Genomic DNA, 18,991 nt, shown 5'->3' with positions numbered 1-18,991 from the left:
AAGTGCTCCGAGATCCTCCGATATATGCTTCTCTTTCTCCTCCTCAGCATTCATTCAATTGCACATTCCCGGGCCAGATTTTTGTTCTCAGGCAAACATGCCTCTCAACTGGCTTCTGTGGGATTGCACAGATGTAACTAAGGCTAGAATCTCACCTATTCGTGCCAGTATTTTCTTCAGCTCCACTCTCAATGTCCCTGTAGTAGGGGCCTCATCCACTCACCGAATAGCTGGAAACACCTGCAATACAGGAAAGAGACCCACTGGGTTTATTAGCCAGAGCAACACGGACAATTCTTTCCTTTGAAAGCATTCCCTGTTCAGAGGCACGTGTAGGTGTTTAGATATAATATTAAAACAGGAATCAAATAGGGCCCTGCACCTGTCAGAAAGGTGAGTTGGAAGGCAGGAAATCCATGTTTGTCTTGGGTTCAGACAAAAATCAGAGGGATGATCCCTAGATGCCAAGGCCAGAAGGGCCTGTTGTGATCATCACATCCGACCCCCTGCCTCACACCGGCCGGAGAACTTCCCCAAAATAATTGCTAATGCAGAGCTTTTAGACAAACAGCCACTCGTGATTTTAAAAGGCTTGTTTTGGGAAGTTAAACTCATCTGATCTTTACATGTAGTAATTTCCTCTGGCAATCCTTGCTACAGGGGCTACAGCAGTGTTTTTAATTAATTAATTAGTTTATCTGACCTGAAGTTCCATTTGCTACCATCCCCTCCAGCTCTCATTGCTTCCAGCCTCTCTAGCAAGGATTTTCCAAACTCGATAAATCAGTGTAAATTTAATCTTGTTTCTGAGCCCCTGGAACAGCCACAGTTACAATTTCCCCAACCATGCAGCTGGTAAAGCTGTGGATCTTTTTCTGCTGTCTGGATTCTTCGTTGTCACATGGACACTGCTCCCATCACAGTTGTCTTACTCAGAGAAAAACTTCCTACAGGCCGTTACTGTAAATAGAAGACCTTACTCATCAGTCCTGTCTGCTGCTGCCTAACCACCAGCACCACATGGCTTCCCTGCTGCATGCTGGCAAGGATCGAGGCAGTGACAGTATAATTACGGGGATGTGCACGCAGCCTATTGTATATTGTATCACTCACATTGCAGCTTGGGAGGGTGAATTTTTCTGGTAATCCAAGATTTATTACAAAATAATATCAGTGGGCAGAGATATCCTCGGCCAACTCTTTTAGGATTATTGTGTGCAAGTTATCCAGGCCAGCTAACTTAAAAATATATATCTCTAGATGATATTGTTTAACATCCTCCTTAGTTACTAATGGACTGGAAAGTATGCTAGCCTCCTTGTGTGATTGGAGTTACATTAGCCTCCTTGCGTGATAGGAGTACATCATCCATTTACTGAGTTACATTAGCCTCCTTGCGTGATAGGAATACATCATCCATTTACTGAGTTACGTTAGCCTCCTTGTGGGATAGGGGTACATCATCCAGTTACTGAGTTAAAAATTCCTATCGCCGTCACCAGAAGTTTACCTATGTAAGGACTGAGTTATGAACCAAAGCACTGTGTCTAAAGACCTCTGAACAGTGCAAGTTTCCACATCCAAATCTACATTCAAATGCAAATTTTGAGGCTTGGACCCATCTCTCCAGCAATTAGTGATAAGTCTGGAGGTTCAGATAAGTCTTTTTGTTCATCTAAACATCTCCCGAGCTGCCTACGTTTCTTGGGTCTGGCAAACTGATACCTCAGGATAATACTAGACAACTTTTCATTTACAAAATTCAGTAAGAATTGTTCCTGTTGGAATCAATATTTGCCATTTTCCTTCGTTTTGTATTAACTGTAGATTTTTATCTTCTTTTCCTAGGTAAAGAGTAGCCGGCTTTGGATCGACATAGAACAAACAGTATTAAAAGCACAAAATACAGTGACGTATCATCTGCCCCATTTGTGCAAGAACTGAACCAGCCCTTCACCTCAAGCTTGAAATAAATGAAAGCGTTCTCCAATGTTCTTGCTTAGGGTCATTACATGCGGCTCTTGGTTCTGTAGCCACTATCTCATGTGGAAGACACATCTCGTGTGTATGCTGGTCACAAAGGGCCGTAAGGGAAAGAAGCCTGGTTAGCTTTTGTTTTATTTTAATTATTTTTAATTGTCATTCAGCTCTGCATGCCCTGTGCCCTACAAGGACCCCGAGCTCCAAAACCCAGCTGGAAAGGCTGCTCTGCTCTTATTCCAGCCCAGCTAGAAGCCAGAAGAAGCAGAAGAATGAGGCGGGAGAACAAGATTTTTAAGCCTCACTTTGCAGATTCTCCAAGCTTGGTTGCTCAGGAAACATCCCGGCAGTGCTGAGAGCTGAGCTCATGCTGTGCAATTCAGATCTGCTCAGGGCTAGATTCTGAAACACCCCAGCGCTCCCAGTAAAAGTCAAGGAGTGTTTAGGATCCAGGGTGACAAATTTGGTCCAACCCTGAGAATCTCAATTTATGGGAGATTTGCTGATGGAACCAAGGAGCATTTGGCAATTGTCCATCAACTACTCATAGTCCCAGTTCAGGAAAGCCCTTTCTTAGGATTATCTACAGGATGCGGTAATGCACCCTACGGGGGTGGTATTTGTAAGGTGCACTCAGGTGTTGCACATTAATTGAGCCATGGACACCCTGCTGGTGCACACTAAAAGTTCTCTAGTGCGCTTTAAGGAAGTGTGTGTTGAGCCTTTAGTGCATACCAGCACGTGGACCACATAACACGCAACACCTGAGTGCGCTTTACAAATCCCACCCTATAGGGTGCATTGCTGCTCTGCGTAGACAAGCCCTTAAGTACCTGCTTAACTTTAAGCACGTGTTCAAGTCCCATTGACCTCAAGAGTTAGGCACATCTTTAAGTGATTTCCTGAACTGTAGTCCAGGTGATGACACTGGATTGGGTCTCATGCTGCTACAGGACACCTCAGCCACTGCCTTGTAGTCAGTCTCACTCCAGGACAAAGTGACACTCTGCAGGGAGACAACTAAGTGACTGTAATAAATGAGATTTTAGGACACGGCTTGTACATTGGCCTGAATCGAAAGGAGGCCTGGCCCTGGTGAACCCTTCATTGTCGTGAGGAGGAATTAAAGTTGATGATCCAGCGGAAGTAACAATATCAGCAGAACTGGTTGTTAAACAGCTGACTATTAATGTTCCTGTTTAATGAGCCGTTCTAACTGTTCCCTTTATAGACCAGTGATTTTCCTCTTGTTACCTTTCGAAAGGCAAAACCGCAGATGGTCTCGGTGGCAGGATCCGGCTTCATTTGCACTTTCATTTGCAGGGTTTTATGGGACAAGGCTTCAATGAAAGAGCAGGGACCTGCCTTCTCTGGTTCATCCTTCCTCATACAAACATTCCCCCAAACGAGACAATCACTAAGCGAAGCAGGAGCATCTCTGACTGTTATTGAGCAGGTCTGGAGAACTTTTTTGTAGAAGGGCGTACAAAACAAGATAAGGGTGGATGAACTGGCTACGTGTGAGGAAGCCTGAGTTTCGAATCTAGGTCTGCACCCAGATAGCAGCCACCACCCAGCAGGGAATGTGGGCTGATGGACCCTACCTTAACACAGGCACCACCCACGAAGCTCCTGATTGGAGGGGACCTCTGGCCTCTCTGATTGGCTCAGACTCCCTATTTAAGCCAGAAGGAGGCACAGGAAATTGTCTGGGAAATGAGGTGAATCCCTGACTGGCTGTTATATTAGACCCTGCCTCCCTGGTCTCTTCCTAGTTCCTGTCCTGTTCCAGATCCCTGCTTTTACACCCACTCCTGGCTACTGACTCTGACCCTGGGCTTGACTCCTGATTCTGCCTCCGGCTCTGTGCTCCAGTTCCTGGTTCCCAGCTCCTTCTCTGACCACTAGGTACAACTGCCTAAGTCCCAGACCACAACACTAGGGGACAAGTATGCTGTCTATGGACTCTGCTCCATTTCTAGCGCTAACCCAAACCCAAACAGAAGGATGATTCTGAAGTGGTCAGTTGAAGTCTCCACACCAACTCCTCCGACCCGTCTCTCTCTCTCTCTCTCTCTCTCATACACATGTTTTTCATTTGTACTACTGTGATCCATCCAATCGCTTAAAATATCACAGCTGCTCTTGATGTAACTCTGGCCTGACCAGTAGCAGAAAATCCCTGTTCAAGAGAGATTTCCAGCCTAATTTCACAGGCCTCAGAAAGGTGGATGGTTCTGATAAATATCAGTGCTTCTAGGGGGTTTTCTTTGTTGAATCTGAACCGTGAACCTTTCTGAGGTTGGCCCATCAGCTCAAACTCACCCAATGCCTCTGTGATAATGGATAATTCAGCTTGTGTGATACACACACCTGATGAACTGGAGGTTCCTACAATAGCTCCTTGACAGTTGCACATTGGTTGGAGAAATCTTTAAATATAAATGAGAGCTTGCTGGTGGTTGGGGTGAGTTGAATTCTGATTAGTGCTCATACACTGCACAGAATAGTGAGGTCTAAGTCCCCAGTGAGGGGAATTCCTGTGAAGAGAAGTTTTATGATGTTCCCGTGGTGCTCACACGCGTCTTTTTTTATTTCAAAATTCTATGTTTTATTGTTGCTCCGAACAACTAGTTCCCCCAGTGACATTTAGCTTGACATTTCAAAGCTATTTAGTGGTTATTTATTGGGATTCTCTGTTTATTTGGTTCTTTTTTACTTTCTTTTTATCAAACTTTAACATTTGGACAATAAAAGGAGACTGTACAAAACAAATGACTAAAAGATCCCCAAACTCTCGCTGGGTCAAACAATCAAAGCCTCCCTGAGAATGGGAGAGATTCCATGTACTCTGAGTAACACTCAGTGACCCACCACCAGGTACATGGCCCCTGAGCCATGCATAGGGGTGACTTTCACCTGGAGTGCATTGGTATAACATACATCGAATGAGAGCAATGTTAGGCTTGAAAGGACCTGGAGAGGTCATCAAATCCATCCCTCTGCACTGAGGAAAGACCAAGTAAACCTGATGGGTGTCTGTCCACCCTGTTCTTAAAAGCCTCCAATGACGGGGATTCCACGACCTCCCTTGGAAGCTATTCCAGAGTTTAACTACCTTGACAGTTAGAAAGTTTTTCCTAACATCTAACCTAAATCTCCCTTGCTGCAGATTAAACCCATCACTTCTTGTCCTAATTCCAGTGGATGTGGAGAACAATTAATCCCCATCCCCTTATAACAGCCCTCAGCATATATGATGACAGTTGTCAGACTGATCTCATGAAGATAGCAATGGGGGATAATCCCTTCCATGTTACTGCAGGTGGAGATGAGCACCTGAGGTCCCTTCCAACCCTGATATTCTATTCTACGAATATACCCCAGGAAAGGCATCTCACTGGCTTCTGAAAAACCTGTCAGATGAGCTCTATGGAATCAGTCCTTCAGCCCCAGGACCCAGCCTCATTGAAACGAACTGATACTCTCAGACGAAGAGGAAACCTATATCCTCCTGGTAAGTTGTGCAACGTTTCATATGTGGAGAGAAAGGTCCTGTTACTCGGAAAGATGCTAATGGCTGCTACCAGTGGGTTCTTGGACTCAAAGGAAGTCACAGAACTCATTAAGGCCAATGGGCATCCAAACATCTTCCTTCAGTCTCAATAGAAGGAGCAATCAAGCCCCATTATGTTATAAAGACAGCTACAAACAATAGATGCTACCACCAAGGACTAAGCTGCCTGGCAGGTTGGAGCTAAGCCATGTGGACTGAGGGATTTCCCTGATGCAAACTCAGGGGATAGGATATTTGGTTGTTGCCTGTGGGTGCTGGAGACAGAAGACTGAGTAGTGAACATGACCCAGAGAGAAAGCAAAGAGATAGAGCTGCTTGGGCACAGAGTTCACTGGAGTCTCAGAGTGGGAGATTTCTGAGCAAAGAAACTGCCTGCTGTTGTGTGTTTCTACTGTGTTCAGAGAAATAAGACTTTGTGTGTGTTCTTTGAAAACAAACAATCTTACACAAAGAAAATACCTGCCTTGTATCACTGATTCCTCATCCAAATGGAAACAATCCTGCAAGGCCCCACAAATTGACTAATCAGTCAGGCCAAAAAGGTAACCACTCCCTGATCCATGCGGCTACCAGCTGATGGCATAAAACATGAGTGGATAGTGGTTACAGCTGGTCAGGAAATTGGAGTTTTTCCTGTGAAACATTTCAAAGAATACAGAAATATTTTCATTTTTGTCAAAAAATTTCTGCAAAATGTTTCAGCACTTTGTTGTATAACTGCAAGCTAAAAATGTTGTTTTTTTGACAACTGAAAATTTGCAGTTGTCAGAAATGGACTTTTCTGAAAGAAAGGTGTATTTAGATCCAAAAATGTCATTTTTGATAAAAAATATCTTTGATGGATGTTTGTTGACCATCTCTAGTAACTATGTAATTCAAGCACTCTTGGAATAAGTGATTATCTACGGAGTGACAGCATGTGAGTATAACCAGCAGCCACCATTATCCAGCTCTTTGCTGTTCTGGTCTGAAGCAGAAGCTGTGTATGATCCAGAATCAGCCCACTCAGACTGGGACGGCTGATGTGCTCATGCAGGGGTAACTGGGAACCCCAGGTCAGGATGTTCGCACAATGCTCAGCCGAGGACGACTGGTTGACACCATCTGGGATGGGCAGTGCCTTGGATTGGGGTAGTTGGCACAATCGGGTGGGAATGACTGACATAGTCAAACCTACTCTGCGGGTGCATCCCATCAGGCCCAGCTGGTGCACTGGTTTAAACATGGCTGGCATATGCATGTGACGTGACTGGCACACTCAGATGGAGATAAATGAAGGCTTTGTACTGGGACCATTGTGCTGACTGGTAATTTGCTTGCAACAAGGATTATGGCATTCTAAATTAATCTTACGGGGTGAAATTCACCCCTGTACAGACGGCCACCTTGAGTCTGTGCACACTGTATTTTCCAACCATAAATGTTATCGCAGTAAATAGCCACATAGCTCGTTTGTATCCTCCATTTTAAACCATATGCCCAGTGACAAATCCTTCGACAGCTCATCCCCAGAAAGGGGTAGATATAAACTGGTGCAGATTGTAGAAACATGAGCCTAGCTGAGGCAGAATCCAAGAAATTAGCTGGAAAATATTTGTTTCTTATTATCTAAAGAGCTGTGTTTACAGTGGCGATCACTGTAGCATTCCCCGTCATCTGGCACTGCACAGTATGTCTCTGTCCTCGGCATCAGAGGATGATAGCTTGAAGCAGGGAGCGATTCAAAGCCATTTAATAATGACAGTCGGCTGGAGAACAGTGAGGAGTGAGCCTTCAACAGCTGAAAAGCCACTTCACTCTCAGATAGCCCGAGAGACACATACACACAAAGAAGCGAACGGGTTTGGGGCCAATGCATTCAATGAGCTTCTGCTAAAGTAACAGGTGATGCTAAAAATTCTAAGTGAAGGTTGGAATATATAAGTAGATGTTTTCAAATGGCTTAGCTGGCTGCTTGTACAGAGATCTAACTTGTGTCTGTGTCTATACACACACACAGGCAGAAACTCTGTGCATAGCTTCGTTCATTTGTTTCACTGTGTTTGTGTGTCCATCTGTCTGTCTAAATCAGACCACAGATTTGTCAATTGTGTTCCCAGGGATTATCGGTGCAGTCAGACCTTCGCCAGACAAGCCATTCCAGGCTACAGGACGGCAGGGTGCAGACGCTTTGTGTACAAGTGACAAATAAAATGCACACACCTGCATGGGACTGTGTCAGCTCCTCGCAAACCTTCATGCACCAGGCTGGTCGCTGTAGGTTTGTGCTGACTTGGGATGGACTCCTGGTTCAAGCCAGACCCTTTGCACAGCCCTGTCCTTGAGACACCCCCACTAAGAGGTCACAGACAAGCTGATGGGATCTCCACCCACATTGGATTGTGTGATGGTATTTTTTTAAATCAGTCTTTTGGGGTTTGAGGTGCCCTGGCTGACCCCCAGGCCTTTGTGGCAGTGCTGCTGGCCATGGATAGGTGGCCCAAGTGAGTGTGCTGCACCAGGAAGTGGGGGTTATTACATTTAATTTCAGGATCCCACCTTTAAATTACTATGCAAGGTATTCCCTGGTGCACCCACCCTGCTAGTCACATTGGTCTTGGGTGTTCCAGTTTGTTCTACATAAATGCAGCTGGAAAGATAGTCACGAGGGCGGCAAAGAAAGACCAGTCCTGGGAGTCAGTGGGATTTGAGGGTACGATGGTGCATTACAAATGACTCTGGTATGTGGAGGTGGCAGAGAGCTCACCAGGGAGACTGCTACCACAGCACAGCTGGTCTGATCCCTGGGTGAATGTGCATAGACAGGAACAAGCAGAGAGAGATGCCCTGGTTACAAGCAGGGGAAAGGGTCAGAGTGCATAGCTGGAGCAACTACCTTGAAGTCAATGGAGCATCTCCATATTTACACTGGCAAATGTAAGGGCAAACTCTGGCCACGGGGGAGAAGAGAAAAGACTCTGCCCTGCACACTCGCCCTTCAGGGCAATCAGCGTCTCCTGACATGCATCTTAGAGAAAGCCGCGACCAGCATGTGGAAAGGCGGGAGCAACTTCGGCCTGAGCTGTGTGGGCAAATGCTTCGCTGACCGCAAAATGCAGCTTTGGGGCGCTCCCCAGAGCCTTTACAATGACGCTGTCTCCACAGTCTGAGCTTTCGCTGCCAAAATGGAAAAAGCCTGTTTTCCCTGCCAATGGGCGACCCTCAGTTTTGCCCAGCAGAAATCTGATTTCCTGGCCAAGCAGCAGCCCGCATGTGTGAGAGAAACTTGTGCGGCTTGGGCTGTGCCCGTCCGGCAGAGAGAGGACCTCCATCTCCAGAGGTGCCAGTCCAGCACATTCTCTCAGCCCCGCAAATCTGGTGCTTTACCGAATGATGGATATCGAGCAAGGTGCTTGGCTAGTTAAGGGTCTGATCCACAGGCGCTGAGGACAGTGAGAGTCTGGCTCAGTCCCTAACCCCAGTCCCTAATCCTGTGGATTTCAGCAGGAGCCTTTGACTGAATACTGGGGAAACACCGAGCCAGGCGCTCTGGGCTCAGCCCCGCTGTATTTTGCAACCTGAGCTTCACTTGTGGGCCAGTTAGACATTTCCTCTACTTCAATTTTTTTTCCCTTTCTCATAACTAGCAGTGTCCCAGCGCTAATCTCACGGCTCCTCTCCGTAATCCTCTCCATCCGACATCTGCAACCACAGACCCAGCCTTCCTCCTGCAGACTGGAAAATCTGCCCACAGAGTGCTGACGTTCGAGCCAGATTTTGCATGTTCACAAGTTTTGCTGGCAGACCTGAAATTGGCTGAGGGACCAGTCCAGTTCTGTGAGTAACGGAAATCGCAGACAGATGTTTGGGGAACATTTGGTTAGCAGAGTCCTGCCAACCTCCTGTGCTTCTGCTAGCATTAATAAAAGACAGCGGAGACATGGTTGGAGCAGACATGGGCCTGAAAATAGTTTTGTTGGGCCTGGAAGTTGCTCCTTCTCTCACACCCACTGGCTCAGACTTTTCTTCAATTATCTCATTTATACGTTAAAATAACAGAGCCGGAGTTTCCAGCAGTAATCTCATCCTCTGTAATGATTCCTTTTATTCGTATCCCTGGCAATGCAGCTGATTAACAACAGGAGTTATGTTTATATTAGCAACATGCAGATCTCTGACAGGCATAATTGTTCAGGGTTATAGAAGCACCGAAAGATCAGATGCTCCCTTATTAAGGGAAATACTGCAGGATTCTATCTACTGTCAAAGAACAACACATTGCACGGACACTATTCTGTTAAGGACCTTTGCTGCAGAATATTGGGCTGGATGTTCTCAAGGGTTAAATGATCATCAGCCAAATGACTCAAATTTCTTGAGTCTGTAGAATCGATGGCCTTGATTTGGGAAAATATTCTAACCAGGAAAGCACTTATGTACCTGCTTAATTTCAATGGGATGCAAACACATGCTCAAAGTTAAGCCTAAGGGTAATGGGAGGGGCTTACCCAGGAGAGCCCCCTTAAACCAGGACTCGGCTTTGCAGACGTTCTTCTACTCTAGCACCCCTATAGTCTGCCGGTCTGATTCTGCATCACTTTGCAGCTCCTGGGGCCTAGTCCTCCAGCCAGGTCCCCTGCCAGGGTAACACAAGTCTAACTAAAAGGCCAAACTCACACCCCTTGGGCTACTCCTCAGCCCATCTTCTGGGCTCAGCTCCATGGCCCTTGTGGGCTACCATGTACTGAAGTTCCCTGCTCTTCACCCACATGCCCAGGCCCTGCGAAGTTCTCCCTTGTGCCTTTAGCTGAGCACTGCTTCCCAGGCCTTGCTACCTGGAGACCCTTTTTCCTAGTAGGCTTCCATGCCACCCTCCTACAAGACCTGCCCTCCGCTCCCCCCGAAGGCTAGACCTGCTTCCGGTAGTTCCTCTCCTCATTGCCTTCTCTCAGCCCTTTTCATGAGGCCTAGCTGTTCATCAGGCCAACCCCTGGTCCTGTTAGTTCCACTCCCCCAGGCCAGGAGGCAGCTCGTTATGGCACAGGTGGGACTAATTGAACGGGACAGACTGGCCCAAGGTCTCCTGGCCCCTAAAGGGGCAGGGCGGGCCCACTCTGTTACAATGGACTTAAGTGCTTCCCTGAATCTAGCTCTGAGTAGGCAGCTCTCCAGGCCAGGCCTTGTGAGGTCTCTAGTATTTCCTATGTCCAGAAATTTCTCACGAAGAGGCAGCCACTCCTGAGTTATCTCAGCACTTCTGTTTCCCATTCGGGCTAAAACCTGGACATGCACAGACATAGAAGAGTGGAAAATAATGTGTGGGTGAGGGTGGGGAGGTTAAATGAAAGTTTTGGGGGAGGCAGGAATGTTCTTATTTTACCCCGCTCTAGTTTATAACCTTACCAGTAAATCGATAAGGCCGTATTGCTCTGGGGTCCAATCCTGAGTGTGTCCTTGGGGGTCAGGCCTGAAAATAGCTGAGCTCCCACTTGACATCAGTGAGAATTTACCTGAGTCCAGACTGCGTAAAATTCACCCACTTGTGCAGGGATCGGCTCAAGGGTCATGCAGCACGTAAGTCCCATTAAATTCTCTAGCCTTTGATCTGGCACGCAGTGGGGAAGGTTATCTGTTATTATTATGGGATGTCTGCTTCCTCATGCCATGGCACTGTGCCACAGGTGGCTACCACTGGCATGGCCATGGAACGAGGTGGCCGCCGGGGGGCCTGGAACGCAGATGGGTAGAGCAGCTCCACTCCTGGGCACAGCTGTTGGAGGAATTTCAACAGCCACGTTTTAATTCTGAAAGAAACCGCTCTTCAACGCTCCCACCCCAGCCTCAGTGCGAGACATTGAAAATCCCTTAACCCCCGTTCCTCAGTTGTGAAACTGAGTTAATAATGATGACTTGCTTCCCAGAAGAGTAGGAACTGGGAGGTTTCACTGGCAAAGTACCCAGAGAGCCTCAGTGGAGTGGAGCAACATGAATGCAAAGTATTGTTATTATCAGGTCATATTGTGCTATTGGTTTTCAAAGTGAACTACCCATGGATCTCAATGGCACAATGTATTAGTATGGTATGACTGACATCTCCACAGACATCTCTCAGCTCCAGGTTCAGCTGAATGTGAAGGCAGGGCTTCCTCAGAGAGACTAGAGAGACTTCTGCAGGAACAGGAGGACAAGCCACTAAAATCAAGCTGCAGCGGGGAGGTCAGAGGCACTAAGAATGAAGGTGGGGCCGCTATGAGTCACATTAACCACTGCCCCAATAGACAGGGACATTCCCATTCGTTTCCTCACGCTGCCTCTTCCATCTTGCCGTGAGTTGCAGCCTCGTATATTGCATTTGTCTGTGCCCTCTCAGGCCTTCCTGCTCAGATCTCACCCTGAGATATATATACAAAAATAGGAGCACTCACATTCCCTCAGCACGTAAGGTACTAAGTCCCAGCAGACGAGATGGCAGCCAGACAGGTTGGTCTTTTTTGGGATTCCCCTACCCCCATAGACAGCTTCCTCGTCAGTGACAGCAGCTCTGGGATGGCCAACGGGGCCAGGATCACACACACATCAATGCTCTAGCTGGAAAAAGCCACGAGAGTTGAACCTTGCATCTTGCAAAGTCGGGGTCCTTTTACGCTGAACTCCCATGAGGGACGAAGCCATGAATAAAAGCCTGATCACTTGGGTAAGCTAACCTAACCTCAGCCCATGCAATCGGCAGATCTTCTGCATCCTTCCGGCCAATGCCTTCTTGCTATCCTTTGCAGGGAGAGGGTCACCTCCACCACTTCCCTGGGGACTCTGCAACTGCCTTTCCTTCCAGTTGCCCTCTCTCCTAATACCCAAGCCTGGAAAGGGGAATTGAGCAGAGCCTGCCTGCAAACGGGAAGCTGCGCCGAGAGTTCAGATGTGGGGGGAATATATTAAATAAAGAGCCCACAAGTGCAGGGGAAGATGTGAAATAAGAGGGGAAAACTTGAAAGTTAGTGGGTGCTGGGATCAGCAGTTTGGCCCATGACAGAGGGAAAGGCTCGACCTCAGTACAGACCCAGATAGGAATTTAATTTCCCCCAAAGCTTTAGGTTGTTTAGACCTGAGGTGGGAGTGTTATTTTGGGAGCATCTCCAAGGACAAATAACCTGGGCTAAGGGTATCCTGATTTGTTACAACCTTCAGAAAGGTTTGTCCTGGGGACAGGCTCCGTTCTACAGGAGCTGGTGCCTCCACCCCCTGCCCCCAGCTCCATGATGGAACCCACCTGCAGGTCTAGGAAACACGGCCTCAGAGCAGTGGGTCACATTATATTCTGTGACATCTTCTCCCGCTGCCCGTTCGCTCCACCAGGACCCAGCCACCCGGCAGCTCACAGAGAAAGCCTGGTTGTCTTCCCTGGTACACTCTACAGGCCACTCGGTTTGTTTTCTAAAAGCATTCCTTTCCAGAGCAGCACCTGCACATGGCTGATTTATGTACTCAGCATCGCGGCTCTATGGAGGGAATGTCTGTAACCCTAGCAGCAGAGCAAGGATATAAAACTCCGCTCTCAAGGCAGAATCTGTGTGGCATGGGTGGAGGCGCCTCTGTTATTGTAGGGCCAGAACCCCACACACATTTTGTGTCCTAGAATTACTGCCAGCCTGTGACCAGGGTCCTAATGGGGGGCCAGCTGTGGTCACTCAGTTAGGGTGAACTGCAAAGAATGGGGTCCAAAGCTCACCGTGTTTGGTCCCTGGTGTTCAAGCAGCTTGAGTTACAATGTTCATATAGAGTTCCAGGTCCAAAGTTTGGGGTGGGGGCTGAGACAGACCCGTAAATAGGGGCAGCGAGAGAGGAAAATAAGGTTGTTCCCTTGAAATCCTGCCCATTGAGGTAGAGGAGCTCAGGGGGACCAAGTAGGAAAATGGCCAACGTTTCCCTAACAAAGTCCACCCGTCCCTCCTAAACAAGGGCAGCTGGGCTGTCACATGGGCCCTGCCTGCACCCACCCCCTGCCTTCCAAACTGCTCGGTCCTGATGCTCCAGCATCAGCGACCAGCAGGCAGGCAGTGGCTTTTTCCCATCCAAGAAGTACCTGAACCGGTCGTTAATTAAACCCTGCAACTCCTGATTTCCTCTGTCAGGCTCAGTGCTCCACTCTGGTTGGTGAGCATTCCACTGCGGAGTCCGGGGCCATGCCACCGTTCTCCGAGGCCGCTGTGCAGCTAGAGGATTAAAAGCAAAGGCATGAGAACTGGGGAGCGTTTCCTACCTGCTTCGGTCACGTTTGCTGGTCTGGGGGATGCACAGAATTTAGGGAAGGCCACTGCTGTACTGGGGGCACTCAGACCCATTGCCACCAGCGATGTAGGTTTCAGTCCCTTGTCCAGTCTCCTATTGCAGTAATTACTGAGTACGAAAACGAGACCCGAGCCACCTTACAGAGGGGATTTGTACCCCGCACAAGGATTATGAGACCCAACCCTCTGGTGAATGATTTAAAGCATGAAATAGAAATTCTCCCATTGAAGAAACTGACTTTGATCTTTAGGATCATTAGAGAAGCTCAGAAGCAGCTTCCAAAGATCTGTAAAGTCAGGGAATAAAAGAGTAAGGAGGGATGGGCTGTGAATGAAAATTCCTCCAGGATCACACCTTTTGCAGGAGCAGGCAGCTCTTTACAACATCCTTCACTCAGCCCAGGAAATCCAGAGTGGTGAGAGGAGAGGCCAATGCAATCAGACCGTCTGGATCACACAGTTCACAACAGCAGATCCCTCTCTCCATAATTCCCTGAATTACTCAAGAGCGTTTGTGCTGAGGAGTCTGGCTTGGATACGCAGGCTGCGATTCCTTTTTGGATAACTTTGGATGTATTTCAAAGACTGTTGGTTTGCCGTGTTTTGATGGGCCATCACTCTGCGAGGGTCACATGTTATTTAAACTCTTGTCCTTCAAGGCTGGCTGAGCCAGTGGAGTTTGAATGCCTGCCCAATCCTACTTCATTTTACCATCTCGCCATCAGCAAATCAAAGGCTCCAATCCTCCTATTGGATCCACAAGGGACCACTCCCACAGACCCGATTGCTGGACTAGGGGCTAATCATATTAGTAAGGCCTTGAGCTCTCAGTCGAGGGGTTGTGACCCACGAGAGGTTGCAAACGGATGTCAGGGGACACAAGCACCTCTGAGAGATAGGTAAGTGGCAGGAAATCACATAGCCAAGGAGTAGAGCGCATGGAAGGGAGGGCAGGGGAGAAGGGGGAACTGACTGATGAAAGAGTAGAGAGTGATGGGAAGGAGTCAGGCTCGAATGCACTGTGGGTCGTGGAGACTTTACGGCCCCCTGAGTCTCTTAGTTTCACACTGTTGAAATTGTGGCTGCTTGTCTCTGCCCCCATCACAAATGATCTAGGAGCCAGGAGAAATGCAGAGGGAAAGACTGAAGATAATGGAGCGCTTTGGGCCAGCCAAATAAATAACTGCACTTTGCACCACGTCCTTTTGGTCTGAGCACCTCAGAGTGGGGAAGGGGGTGAGTTTCACCATCCCCTTCTACAGACGGGGAAACTGAGGTGCCAAGATCGGCCCAAACTCACACAGCAAGTCAGGGTCAGGCTCCAGAAGAGTGCCCTGGGCTCCCCCCAGCACCTTCCTCAGAACGGGCCCACTCCTCTGACGAGCACCAAGGAACTTCACCGAACTCAAAGGCTCGTGCTGGTTAGGTGTGCTGAAGCTGTTCCTGTTCGTTGGCTGGCCAGGTGCTCCCCTGCCTCCGTGCTGCGGCCGCTGTGGGAGGAGAAGGACACCCCCTGCATTTTCGCTCTCTTTCGCATTCCAGCTGCAGGAGCTCAGAGCTGTGGGTCTCTTCCCAAGGCCTCTTCACAGCCCTCCCAGCACTCGGTCTCCTTCCCTGCACCTCTGTCAGAGAGCTGATCCCCTTCAACTCCTGCACCCCAGGGCCCCAGAGTGGACTCTGACTAATGCAGCTTCGGTTCTTCTCACCCAGCTTGGCTGCTCGGCCGGCCCACACAACAGCTGGAGACCCACCCTTTCTTGGCCCCCTCGCAGGCTGACTCCAACCCGTAATTAGATGGCAACACACTCATTCCTGAACTAGCAACCAGGGCTGCGTGAACATCAACAATAAACGAACAAGGCAGCCTTGGAAAGCCCACCTCACCCACGGAGCACCTGATTTACGAAGGAGGCACAAGAGTAGGACTCGCTCGATTTATCTCGGCCGAACAAGTCCTGACTCTGCGCCCAGCTTGGATTTGGGAGGCTTTAAATCTCCATATGCTCCCTGCCCGGGAACACTTGCTAGTGAAGGGAGAATCAGCCAGCCCCACCCGTCTCCAAGTGCAGCCACAGCCAGCAGCCGCTGAGCACTTCTCGATTCTACCAACGCACCTGTCTGCCAGCTGGAAAGACGCTGGGGTTGGTGGTTGTTTTTAACGTCACTGCCAAGCTCACAGATGGAGAGAGCATTCCTCTCTCGGAGGAGCTTGCAAGCTGTGAGGAAATAGGCCTGTTGTTTAACCTCAAATACGGGTCGGATCGCAAGCATGATAAACTCTGCCCAGCGCTGATACCATGGGGTTTGCCACAGCTGCTACATGTAACTCTCCCTCCCTGGAGACAGACTCCAGTGCTCAATGAGAGAAATGTGTTTAAACTCCCAGGAGACTTAGGCAAGTCAGGGAGGTGAATAATAGTGCAGACACCACTGTGAGCTCTGGCAGCTCACCCACGCAGGTGCCCGTAACACACACATAACACGGATGGGAGATTTGGCTGCTGGTGCCAAATCTCACTGATGGCAGCGATGACTTGTCCGTCCCCACACTGCATCAGTCTTGCCAAAGGGGTAGACTCAGAAGGGACAGTTCAGCCCCTGGGATCTGCATTCTGGAACTGATTCAGCCTGGAATATCCCAGTGTCCCTTGCATGTGTCGTCTCTGTGCGTTGTGACCATTCGGGCCCTTACCGCTAGAAGCCTATGGACTCATTCTGCAGAAGGAGTAGGCCAATACGTGAGAGTCAGACAGCCTCTCCCAGTCCTTTCTGCATTGCAAATCTTTGTCCAGATAGCAGGTCAGGGGTCATCTCTCATTGCCGTACAAGCAGTACTGATGAAGATGCACCTAGACGGACCGGTAGATTCTGGGAACAGCATATATTGAAACGATGGCCCTGGGCTGAACCAGCAGGTGAGAGCAGGACACAAGGCAGGCAAAAGAAATATGCCCCCAAAGGGGTTTTAGACAAAGTGTTATTGACGCAGAGCATTGGGAAACGGTGGCTAGCAATCAAACCAATGGACAACACTCTGCAGACAATGGACAGCCGATGTTTAGGAATAATTTTTGGTGTGACGGCGTAACAAAACCAGTACATGCATCTATGAGACTGCGATGCTTTTCATGCATTGCGCCTTCTCCATTTCTAAAAATGGGGCAGTCATTTTGTTCTCAGAGAGGTTGCCTGCTACAGAGGTGACTCTTACATGCCGTAGTCTCTCTTGGAGTGAAGATGCTGGAGGGAGGGGGCCATTTAGGCTGAAAATAGCATGCTCGTGGTTACTGTGGTTACATGGACTTCTTGTTTCAGACAGAGCCCAGCATGGCACAGACAGAGAAATTAAAAAAAATACTAGGCAGAGCTGGGCCAGAACCAAATCTTTGGGTCTGAACATCCTTGGCCTTTGGAGGGGCCCAATCTGGATCCCAACTTTCCAGCCCAGGACCCTCTTGAAGTGGGCTGAAGCATTCCAGGCCTTTAAAAAGTAATGAGTCCGGTTCAGTCCCCCAATTGGATAAAATGTGCCGAGCTGGTTCCTATGCCTGGTGGAACTGGGCCCCCACATTGGGAGCGGTACCACATTTCACATCCATATCAGTCTCCAAAGGTGCAGTAAGAATGTCTGCCCAGTGCGTTCCCTTCAAGAATCTCCAGGGGCTTTCCAGTGCTTGGGAAGTATCATTGTCTCTGTGACGTCACACCTCATATTCTTTATGGAAATATGGTTATAATATGAATATGGTGTAACTAAGATATACTTTTTGCAAGATGGGTCTTGTAAGGTATCATTGGGGGGAGAGAGAGATAAAAGAGGGACAATGACAACAGGAGGGGCCCTCACTCTCCCTACAACGCACCTGAAATCACCTGAGGAACGCAGGCTGAACTCTGGGAAGTGATGGTCCCAGGCTAAGATCTTTAGCTTGTGTAAGAAAACCTGGGAAAGCCCAGGCACCTTGTGCCTTAAGAATCTGCCAGCCTGTTTATCACTCAGGGTGAGAATTCGTTAATTTGTATCCTGCCTCTCTAGGGTGTTAAGCGCAGTCTGGGGCTTTTGTTTATTTACTAAGGTAATCTGCTTTGTCTGTTTGCTATTGAACTACTGAAAATTCACTTTTTGTAGTTAATAAACTTATTTCTTGTATATAATAAAACCCAGTTTATGTAATTTCTAACAGGGGCGGGGGGAAGAAGTCGTGCACATCTCTCTTCACATTGAGAAAGAGGACGGATTTTTATGAGCTTGCGCTATGCAGATTTTTCTATACAGTGCAAGACAGTATCAGTCTGGGTTTATCTCCCCAAAGGAGGGGTGTGCACGTGAGTCTGGGGAGCCCTCTCACACAGAGCTGACTTCGGTCTGTGTCTGCAGCTGGGTGTGGCCCTGCCTGTGTATGTGCTGTAAGAGGCCAGAGAGCCTAATTCAGCAAAGCAGGAAGAGGGAACCTTGGCTGGTGAAATCCCAGTACACCAGGTGGCACCCCAGAAGGGGCGTCCAACCCATCACAGTCTCCATCTCACAGAGAGAGAACCAGAGGCCCAGTGTCTAAGTGATTTGCCTAACACCACACAGTGAAATAGCCCAGCACCTTAACCTCTGACCCATGCTGCCTTTAGTTCTATAGCGTCTCTCATCCTGATGTGCACAGGCAGCTGTTCTCTGGGTGTTCCCCTAGTTATTCCATATTTTACAACTCTTTCCAAGCCTTGGGGCCTAGGATTCCCACTTGCCTTAGGAAAGACAGTCCTTTCCAATGCCTGCTATCATCTCCCTAGTGTAGCCTCACTGGCATGAATGGCAGATGTCTCTATAGCTCACACAGCATGTTCAAAGGGGACTTTTCTGATGGGTCAAATCCTGAGCTCTTTATTCAGCTTGGACTAAGTCTCTTACTCGGGCAAACTGAGCAAAGAACCTTGGATTTGGTCTATTGACTTCAGTGCAAATTAAGGTGCTCGGCATTTGGCTCATTAAAAATAACCATTTAATGGAGACATAATTCTGTTTTCTTGCTTCCATTTCCCTCATATTCATTTGACAGATTTAATTTTAAAAGAAGGGGAAATTCTTGGGAGCTGGAGGGGAAAAAGAAGCAATTTATGCTTATGCTTCTGTTTGCCCTGTGCTGAAAGGCCAAGAGCCTAGGGCTGTTTCTGAAATAAT

The 18,991-nt window shown here is 48.3% G+C and overlaps 1 protein-coding gene across 3 annotated transcripts in view; it reads right to left on the bottom strand.

The window, feature by feature from the left end:
- The window catches only part of CMKLR1 (chemerin chemokine-like receptor 1), a 42,445-nt gene that overhangs the window by 5,041 nt on the left and 18,413 nt on the right, over positions 1-18,991 (bottom strand). For all 3 annotated transcript variants that reach the window (XR_004003021.1, XR_004003020.1, XM_030583340.1), the window contains exon 2: positions 156-240. The gene's annotated coding sequence lies outside the window, so the exon portion shown is untranslated. The remainder of the gene's footprint in view (positions 1-155; positions 241-18,991) is intronic.

The sequence above is a fragment of the Gopherus evgoodei genome, chromosome 13 (genome assembly GCF_007399415.2).
Source record: "Gopherus evgoodei ecotype Sinaloan lineage chromosome 13, rGopEvg1_v1.p, whole genome shotgun sequence".
Lineage (NCBI taxonomy): Eukaryota > Metazoa > Chordata > Testudines > Testudinidae > Gopherus > Gopherus evgoodei.
The sequence above is the reverse complement of the archived record's forward strand: the minus strand, read 5'-3'. Positions and strand labels throughout refer to the sequence as shown.